This window comes from Cebus imitator, unplaced genomic scaffold, assembly GCF_001604975.1.
Source record: "Cebus imitator isolate Cc_AM_T3 unplaced genomic scaffold, Cebus_imitator-1.0 Scaffold47, whole genome shotgun sequence".
NCBI lineage: Eukaryota > Metazoa > Chordata > Mammalia > Primates > Cebidae > Cebus > Cebus imitator.
This window is the reverse complement of record NW_016107362.1, coordinates 3,737,740-3,746,770: the sequence shown is the minus strand read 5'-3', so window position 1 is coordinate 3,746,770 and position 9,031 is coordinate 3,737,740. Positions and strand designations below refer to the sequence as shown.

At 35.9% G+C, this 9,031-nt stretch overlaps 1 pseudogene; it reads right to left on the bottom strand.

Moving 5' to 3' along the window:
• The window catches only part of LOC119471015, a 30,684-nt pseudogene extending 22,173 nt beyond the window's left edge, over positions 1-8,511 (bottom strand).
• Between the last annotated feature and the right edge of the window lie 520 nt (positions 8,512-9,031).

The following is a 9,031-nucleotide window of genomic DNA, read 5'->3' as shown; positions in this document are numbered from 1 at the left end:
AAAAAAAAAAAAAAAAAAAAAGACCTAAGTAAATGAAAAGATATCCTATATTTATAAATTGTGAGGCAATTTGAAAGGCAATCATATCCAAATTGACCGGCAGATTCAATACCATCCCATAAAATTACCAACTAACATTTTTGTTTTTGCAGAAATTGATGAAGTAATCCTAAAACTCATATGAAAATTCGAAGAACATAGTGCAGCCAAGAAAAAAATTCAAAAAGAATAAAGTTGAAGAATTCACATTTCCTGGTTTCAAAACTTATTGCACAACTATAATATTAATACAATGTGGTAGTTGTGTAAAAATAGAATTATAAATCAACTGAATAGAATTGGAAGTATAGAAATAAACCCATACATTAATGGGCAATGTATTTTCCTCAAGAATGCCAAGACAATTAAACCAGGAAGGAAGTGCTTACAACCAGTAGGGCTAAGACAACTGAATATCTGCATGCAATTAGTTGAATTCCTCTCTTACACCTTAGAAATATAAAAATATAAACTCAAAAAAGCTGTAAAAGTCTTAGACAAAACATTCATATGAGTGAATATTCACTATGCTGGATTAGGCATTAGTTTCTTTGCTATGACACTAAAAACGCAGAAACAAAAGAAAAAGGAATAATTTGACTATATCGAGCATAAAAAAAATTATGCTACAAATGATGCCACATAAAAAGTTAAAAATTTTTTAACATAAAAAGTTAAAAGACCACCCACAGAATGAAAACAACATTTTTTACTAACAGTATACATGATAAGAGCAAACAGCGATTACAAATCAATAATAAAAAGACAAATAACCCAACTTTTTAAATGGGCAAAATAGCTAAATAGAAACTTTTCCAAAGAAGAAATATAAATTGCCAATGAGCACATTAGGCAAATACCTATCCAAAGGACCATGAGATGCAATTTCACTTCCACTAAGATATTTCACTTCCACTAGGAGACAAGATAAAATAACACACACAACAGCACAAAGAGACATGCATTAACAAGTATTGGTGAGGATGCAGATAAACTGAAACCCGTATACATTGCTGGTGGGAATGTTAAATGGTGCAACCTCTTTGAAAAACAGTTTGGTGTTTCCTCCAAAGGTCAGACTCAGAATCATATGACCCAACAATTCTGCTTTAAAGTACATATGCAAGAAAAATAAAAACATGTTTCTACACTAAACCTTACATCGAAATGTTCATAGTAACATTATTTATAAATGTCAAAAGTAGAAACAACTCTAACATCTATCAATTGATGAACAAATAAACAAAATATTATTTGGCAACAAAATTAAACAAAGTATTGATATATGCAACAACATTGATGAAAACATTGTTCTAAGTGAAACAAGCCATTCACAAAAGACCATATATTGTATGTTTCCCTTCATATTAAATGTCCAGGATACACAAATCCATAGAAGCAAAATTGAAATTAGTGCTTGCCAATGCCTGGGGAGTGGGCAGGAAGAATGGTGATGGGTGTGATGGCAAATAGGTATGAAGTTTATTTTAGGAATGATGAAAATATTTTAAAAATATTTTAAACTGTCTATATAATAAAAGATAGTGAATTTTATGGTATGTGAATAGTATTTCAATAAAAACTTTTCTAAAGGGGAATAAAATATAGTGCCATCAGAAGAAATGATGCCTCAAAGAACACAAGATTTTTATTTTCATAGGTGAAGTCTTTTTACATAACTAAGTCTTTTTACAGAAACCAATAGCATATGTTCTTTTAGCAAAGGGTATATTTTATTGTTCTGACACCATAAAAGAAATATAATTACACAAAAGAAACTGCATTCCACTTTTATAAAATTTCTATAATTTTTTGTTTGTTTGTTTGTTTGTTTTGTTTTGAGACAGAGTTTCCTTCTTGTTGCCCAGGCTGGAGTGCAAAGGCACAATCCTGGCTCACTGAAACCTCTGCCTCCCAGGTTCAAGTGATTCTCCTGTCTCAGCCTCCTCCTGAGTAGCTGGGATTACAGGCATGTGCCACCATGTCCGGCTAATTATTTTTGGAATTTTAGTAGAGACCAGGTTTCACCATGTTGGCCAGGCTGGTCTCGAACTGCTAACTTCAGTTGATCTGCCCACCTTGGCCTTCCAAAGTGCTGGGATTACAGGAGTGAGCCACTGTGCCTGCCCTATTAATTCTTTAAGACTAACAAAACCTTAAGAGGTTAGTCTAATGAAAGGGAAAATATTCTCAAGATATTTGATTTTAGAGCATAAAATGGAATCAAAGAAATCCTAAACCTTTTTTAAGCATTTGAATCCATGAAGACTTACCCCAAAGCACAACAATCTTCTCATTCCATTATGTGCAGCTGTTAAAGATTATATATTTTTATTTTAGAAAATGCCTTGAAAAGTCAATATGATTTTTTTTTTATCATGTGATGAACCACCTTAGTTACAGGTTGTGGGAAATAATTTACCTCTATATTGCCTCATTGCCCACACATTTATATAGGGTGTTATTTAGCACACAAAGTCAGAAATAATCCTTCTTAAAGCAGCATTTGTTAGGGGTATATCAAATCTATATGTCCGTATGCGTATTTGCATTAATTTGAGGAGAGACCATAGTTTCAGCAGAAGGGAACACTCCAGTAGTTAAGAACAATTGCTGTATACTATATTTACTTTTATATTTTTCCTGCAATTTTTAACTTTAATCTATCATGAGTCACTTAAAATTCTAGAAGCTCATGTATTCCTAAGAGACAAAAAGAGAGTTGAATTAATTAAAGTTATGAACTTGTCTCTGATAGCTTATATATTTAATTCTTCTTTAATCTGTCTAGGTAACAAACCACAACTTGTCCATTTACCACAGTTATACCCTGTTGTTAAGGTATTACTTGAAGCCTTGTAGGCTTTAAGTATGACATATCACTTTGCTTCTCGGTACTTGTCATTCCAATTGAGTCATATGTCTGCTTTATCAAAGCAAATATCATGTCACTTCAGTCCTTCCTTTTAGCTGTACTAAAAGGTAACTAAGAAATGGATTATCCCTATCTCATTAATGAAGAAATAAAGTAATGAATAAGTAATCATGCAATATTGCATCACAACACTGCTTTCAGATTCAAATATAAAAGCTAGTGGAATTTTTTTCTTTGTTGTTTGGCTAGAGATTGCATTGTTATATTGGTTTTGATTTTTTCTTCAATCTAATTATCTTTCAGTAAACAAATTTGCCTTGCTTCCAGATAGCAAATTCAATTTTTCTATTTAGCAAAACTCTAATAATATTTTGCTCAGTATCATGTCTTCACCTTGATTTTTAAACTTTGGGACATATGTACATTAGTATCTGTTATAATTTATATAAATGATTTAATTTTCTTATTCTATTCTCACATTTATTTTGAGAATATGCAGACATTTATTATGACAATATGCAGACAAAAGCGATTTTTATTTTGCCTTAAGTTTAAGAAATGATCGTTGATATTGTGGAAAAAGCTTTCACCTTTGTTGCATTTCTCTCTAATTTTATCTAGAAGTCTCTCTGGAGAGTGGCTATAAACTCTCTCACTGCCCTGACAGGGCTCCAGGGAATTTGGTCATGGATGTTTACAACATGTCTTTCACAAAATATTTTTTGACCTGACAGGCAGCCTGATGCCTAAGTATTTGACCAGTGACCAGGTGTCCCTTTCACAGGAAACTTGTTTATACTGACAGATGCCCTGTTGCTCTTGTCTGACCTGTATCTAGTTTATTTATGCTAAGAGATCTTCTCTCTGGGAGAGCCTTGACTGGGAGAAAAGTTAGGTTTGTATGTGTTGGCTGAGTGAGACCCAGAGAGGGCAACACAGTAAAAACACAGGAAACTACAGGAGCAGTTTATTACTCACAGGTCCATGGGAGAAACGGAGACTAATAAGGGCCAATGAGAAGTTCATAGGGACAATATGCTCAATCAGCAAGTAGGGAACCAGAGAGAGATGGATTTACAAGTGGAGGACTTTACTGCAATCCAGGGAATGAACCAAGCAGCTTTCCTAAGGGGAGTTCTATTAAGTAGGTTTAGAGGAACCAGGCATGTACTCTAAGTGGTCATATGTGACTGAAAGGTGGTTACATATCTTCCCAGTCCATGCAGGTTGTGGGAGTTGATGGAGTCAGTCAAAAAGGTCGAACCTGGAAATACAACTAACAAAGGATATAAAGGACCTCTTCAAGGAGAACTACAAACCACTGCTCAAGGAAATAAGAGAGGACACAAACAGATGGAGAAACATTCCATGTTCATGATTAGTAAGAATCAATACTGTGCAAATGGCCATACTGCCCAAAGTAATTTACAGATTCAATGCTATCCCCATCAAGCTACCAATGACCTTCTTCACAGAACTGGAAAAAACCACCTTAAACTTCATATGGAACCAAAAGAGAGCCTGTATAGCCAAGTCAATTCTAAGCAAAAAAACAAAGTAGGAGGCATCACACTACCAGACTTCAAACTACACTACAAGGCTACAGTAATCAAAACAGCATGGTACTGGTACCAAAACAGAGATATACACCAATGGAACAGAACAGAGGCCTCGGAGGCAACACTACACATCTACAACTAACTGATCTTTGACAAACCTGACAAAAACAAGCGATGGGGAAAGGATTCCCTGTTTAATTTTTTTTTTTTTTTTTTTTTTTTTTAAGACGGAGTTTCGCTCTTGTTACCCAGGCTGGAGTGCAATGGCGCAATCTCGGCTCACCACAACCTCCGCCTACAGGGTTCAGCCTCCTGAGTAGCTGGGATTACAGGCACGCACCACCATGCCCAGCTAATTTTTTGTAGTTTTAGTAGAGACGGGGTTTCACCGTGTTGACCAGGATGGTCTCAATCTCTTGACCTCGTGATCCACCCGCCTCGGCCTCCCAAAGTGCTGGGATTACAAGCATGAGCCACCGTGCCTGGCGAGTATTCCCTGTTTAATAAATGGTGTTGGGAAAACTGGCTAGCCATGTGCAGAAAGCAGAAACTGGACCCCTGCATGACACCTTACAGTAAAATTAACTCCACATGGATTAAAGACTTAAAATAAGACCTAACACCATAAAAACCCTAGAAGAAAATCTAGGCAAAATCATTCAGGACATAGGCATAGGCAAGGACTTCATGACCAAAACACCAAAAACATTGGCAACAAAAGCCAAAATAGGCAAATGGGACCTAATCAAACTCCACAGCTTCTGCACAGCAAAAGAAACAGTCGTTAGAGTGAATCGGCAACCAACAGAATGGGAAAAATTTTTTGCAATCTACCCATCTGACAAAGGGCTGATATCCTGAATCTACAAAGAACTAAAACAGATTTACAAGAAAAAAATAAGCCCATTCAAAATTGGGCAAAGGATATGAACAGGCACTTTACAAAAGAAGACATACATGAGGCCAACAAACATATGAAAAAATGCTCATCATCACTGGTCATTAGAGAAATGCAAATCAAAACTACATTGAGATATCACGTCACGGCAGTTAGAATGGTGATCATTAAAAAATCTGGAGACAACAGATGCTGGAGAGGATGTGGAGAAATAGAACACTTTTACACTGTTGGTGGGAGTGTAAATTAGTTCAACCACTGTGGAAGGCAGTGTGGCGATTCCTCAAGGACTTAGACATAGAAATTCCATTTGACCCAGCAATCCCATTACTTGGTATATATCCAAAGGATAATAAATCGTTCTACCATAAGGACACATGCACACAAATGTTCATTGCAGCACTGTTTACAATGGCAAAGACCTGGAACAAACCCAAATGCCCATTGATGATAGTCTGGACAGGGAAAATGTGGCACATATACACCATGGAATACTATGCAGTCATCAACAATGATGAGTTCGTGTTCTTTGTAGGGACATGGATGAGCCTGGAAACCATCATTCTCAGCAAACTGACCCAAGAACAGAAAATCAAACACCGCATGTTCTCACTCATAGGTGGGTGTAGAACAATGAGAACACATGGACACAGGGAGGGTAGTATCACACACTGGGGTCTGTAGGGGGGAAATAGGGGAGGGACAGCAGGGAGTGGGGAGCTGGGGAGAGATAGCATGGGGAGAAATGCCAGATATAGGTGATGGGGAGGAAGGCAGCACATCACACTGCCATGTGTGTACCTATGCAACAATCTTACATGTTCTTCACATGTATCCCAAAACCTAAAGTGCAATAATAAAAAAAAATAGAAGATTGAACCTGTATGTCCCCGAGAGTGGTGGTCACCAGGAGGTGGTTACATAGGCCAGATATCCAGACTGACAACTCTGAGGACTTGGGAGGAGATATAAGACGAGAATCTGTGTCAAGGGTGAAAAAGCTCTGTTTCTGACATAAGAAAGTTAAACCTATATTCAAAATGGATGCCAAGGCAACATGAAATTATGGAAATTCACCTCAACCGTGAAATAGGAAGAACTGCATACCATTTTCTTGCATTAAGATTCATTTATAAAATGAGATGGGATTAACTACTTCCTCGAGCTGAAATATATGGACTCATTTAGGCCAAGAGCTGATATACAGGAGAAACCCCCAAAATAGTGATAGAACCTGAAATTCACAAAACATACTAAATGTAGCCAAAGTTTTAATCAAGGGATGTAAATCAAATAAGAAATGATAGACAAGGTCTCTGCTATGAGAAAGCACATGTTGAAACAGTAGGAGATAAGCAATAAGCAGGAAAATAAGCAAGAATGTATTTATCAGGTAGTTTATATGTGGATGACAAAAAAAATAATTCAACAGGCTAATGTAATGGAAAGGGATTGAAAGTCTACCTTAGATTGAATGATCAAAAAGCAATTTGCTGAAAAGGTAACATTCAAATGGAATACTGAATATTAAAAGTAACAAACTAGGTAAAGAATCTTAAGACAAGTAATTCCAGGCAGGAAGAACAGCTCCTTCAAACGAACTCAGCACATTAGAGGACTTCAAAGGGGGCCATTGTAGCAAGAAGAGTTAGTCTAAATGAGAGAGCTTTACAATGAGAACTAAGTGGAAGGTGAACTGAGGGCAGGTGACTGTGTAGAAAGCTTTGCAGGCCAGGATAAGGGAGATGAAAAAAGATGCCATCCTGGGATTTTAGGTAATGAATGACATAACTGATTGTGATCATTTTTTATCTGCTTTTAAGAGTAAAAGGGTGCTTGAAGCATGTACGTTTTCTTCGCCACTGAGATGCCACTAACGGATCAGCTATTACAATTATCCAAAGATCAGCTGGGCACAGTGGCTCACGCATGTAATGCCAGCACTTTGGGAGGCCAAGGGCGGCGGATCACCTGTTGTCAGGAGTTTGAGACCAGCCTGTGCAACATGGTAAAACCCCATCCCTACTAAAAATACAAAAAATTACCCAAGTAAGGTAGGAGGCACCTGTAATCCCAGCTACTCGGGAGGCTGAGGCAGGAGAATCACTTGAACCTGGTAGCAGAGGTTGTGGTGAGCCTAGATCATGCCACTGCATTCCAGCCTGGGCAACAGAGCAAGACTCTGTCTCAAAAAAAAAGTATCCAAAGATCTTCCAAATGTTCCAAATGTTCTCAAATGTTATTTCAAGACACTGAAGTACTTTACTAAATACCTCCTATGGTGATTGAAAAATAACCTGTTTGCAATGGGCATTTTCTTTCTAATGTTTGTTTACTCTGGTATACTGAAGTCTAGGCTTCTTAAATGTTTTTCTTTGAAAGAGTTTTCACATTAAGTTGATTTTTATTGCAAGTGTTGTGCTCAGCAAAACACTAGTGAAATCCATAGCATATTAGTATAAAACAGAATTACAATTTTGTGAATTTGTGCTATTGTATACACTGACAATAAAGGCTATTGGAAAAAATAAGATTATGGTTAACAGAAGAGCATGCAATTAAAATAATTGGGAATTATGCTTATTCATTAAACATATATTTAGTGAGCACCAACAGTATGCTAGGCAATGAATGACATACACAAGGTCTCTGCTATGAGAAAGCATACGTTATATGCTTTTGATTTTGAATATGTAAAGTAACAGAACACATAATCCTTGAATTTAAATGTTATCTTCCACTCCCTGGTAGATATTTCAATTAAGAAAAAAATTGAAAAAACAAAACAAAACAGAAAAGCAAATAACTTCAATAGATTGTTTTATTATTTTCATTAAATATTTAATAATTAATTTAAAATGGTGAAAAACTACCAGAAGCAGCACAGTGGATGGGAAATATGAGACAATATTTTAGACTCACAGGTAAGCTGGTAAATAAATAAAAAGAAGGTGCAGAAATCTTGTTAGATTGGCATAGCACATAACCACTTGACTTCTGGGGGAGGGAGAAAACAGTGTCATTCATCTTGCATAATATTCCCTCTCTGGTAAGATTAGTTGATAACACAAGAGAATTTTTCCTGGCTTTACCTGACAAAAACTTGATACATCTTCTAGCAAGAGCAATTTTTCTACCATATTCAGCAATAGTAGTTTCTGAAGGGCTTTCTTATCTCATTTCTTATTCATCAATCTCCAAAAGACATGTTAGAAATAGCAAAATGTAAATCTCTTTATAACTAAATTAATCCAATTTTTTTTAACTTGTCTTTCAAGTGACACAGACTCATTGTCAGCTGAACATATGTAACAAATGCTTGTCATTTCTGAGTACTCAAAGAGCAAGATCTAAAAGAGAGATAATTTCTCCTGACAAATGTATGTCAACACAAGAAAGTACCTATTTTACATATGATTCACTTGTCATGTAATCTTTTAAAATTAATACTTACCTATAGTTTATGGATGAAGACTATGATAGTCACTTTATATAATTATGGTTCTAAGGAAGCATATTTCCTTGAGTTTCTTAATTTAGCATTTTGTCAAAATGTATAAGAAAAACCACTTAACTCTATACTCTCATATTTTTGGTTTAAAATATTCATATTAACATACAAATTATATTTCACCTGATATTAACCCAAAATTTGTCACT